This window comes from Mastacembelus armatus, chromosome 23 (assembly GCF_900324485.2).
Source record: "Mastacembelus armatus chromosome 23, fMasArm1.2, whole genome shotgun sequence".
NCBI classification, from domain to species: Eukaryota; Metazoa; Chordata; class Actinopteri; order Synbranchiformes; family Mastacembelidae; genus Mastacembelus; species Mastacembelus armatus.
Window position 1 is genome coordinate 4,303,947 of NC_046655.1, and position 1,889 is coordinate 4,305,835.

Consider the following 1,889-nt stretch of genomic DNA (forward strand, 5'->3'; position numbering starts at 1 on the left):
ATTTAAAAAGCTGAAAAGATTTTAAATGGATTTTTAATCCATTTCCACAGTCTCATTATTCAAAAAATCTCAACAACCACAAAGAAACAACAGGTGATCCTTAGTGTGTGTGTGTGTGTGTGTGTGTGTGCATGCGTGTGTGTGTGTGTGTGTGTGTGTGTGTGTGTGTGCAGGTCTTTGAGTTGCCAAGGGAAAATTAGATTAAAACCCCCTCAATGTGATGTTAATGAAGCCATTATTGATGCTACAACCCCACAGTCGACTCCATTCTTCATTCTTCCCCCATTTCCCTGCTTTCATTCATCTCTTTCATCAGTCTTTGTACAACATGAATGTAATCATCAAACACACAATTTCCAGAAAGCAGTCTGAATGACAGTGGGGGTTTCATGGTGCTGAAGCAAGGCTATGAATAACCCCCAAATTTCTTCTAGTTTTACAGGTGCATTTGATTCAAGTGAAACATATTATCTTGTGATTTTTTTTGTGTATTTTTTCCATCTATATGTCTATATGTTTAATTCATTTATACTGTTAACCTGTCATGTGTGTAGCAGTTTACACTGTGTTTTTACCCTGTTGCTGCTTCCAGGAGGAGGAGCATGGTACTGTGGACACGTTGAGAGTAGCTCATGACCTAAATTTGACTCAGCACAGGGCTTTCATCTTCTTGGAGGAGAGGTTTTTGGTTTTTGGCTACAAAAGATGAAAACAGAGAGGATGTATTGTTCCTCCCCCTCCTTAAGTTTGATTTATTCATATTGTTTTTGTGGTGGGTCCCTTTTATGATGAGTTTTGATATTCTAATGTGCATTAATTTGTGAATCTGGATCCTCCATCCTTCTCACTATATAGGGGGAAGCTCAGAAACAGGCTTAGTCAGTTTTGTGTGCTATGTGCCTATCTGTGCCAAGAACTGCCATCTGGTTATATTTGAAGTATTGCTGATAATTATCATGCATTCATTAAAGATCAAAACTAATATACAGAAGAAGAAGTTTGTTGCTCTTCAGATGGTGTAAGCATCATTTTTAATTCTCAAAACATATGAAACATGGTTTTAGTGTCACTTTAATGGGAATGAGCAAATGACAGGATAATTGTGTTAATGTTGGGAATCTAAGTATGGGTTTTACCACGCTTGATAATGGTGTTTACATTATCCAGCTGCCATTAGTTCATCATACTCACTGTACTACAAATGAATTGAAAATACCCAGTGTTAGCCCACTGTTCAAGCCACCAACAGGGTGGTCTTGTACTTAAGGCTATCAGGATTAGAAAAAAGCAGATGAGAGAGAGAGGTAAAAAGAAAGTGAAAACAGGGACATAGGCTGCAGACAGTGTGTGTGTGTGTGTGTGTGTGTGTGTGTGTGTGTTATCGAGTGTCCTTTATATGTTAGGTAGGCATAAATGTATTGCTAATGCAAGAGTCAGTCAGTCAAGCACTCACACAGAATCACATGCTGAATACTCCAGATGTGATTTCATACATCATCATTTCCACTGCTGTCCCAGAGTGAAAATTACTACAGTGAAATAGATAGCTCTGTGTGTGTGTGTGTGTGTGTGTGTGTGTGTGTGTGTGTGTCAAAAATAATTATGGTTAATTGTGATGTAGTTTCCTCTTGTGCCCTGTAAAGTGGTGTGCTGTACGGTGATAAATGATATTGGTACCCTGTGTGTGTGTGTGTCATTTAAAGAGACCGAAGGTTACTGTGTGCTTGTGTCAGAAGCCTTTATGTGTTGCACACGAATCACTTTCCACCTTGAAAAAAATGCTTCGGTGCTCAGTGCCTGCAGATGGAATTGGAAAAGCATGAAAAGCCACTGCAAGTGCACTGGGAGCTAAACAACAACAAAAAAGAAAGTTATGACTCAGAAACAAC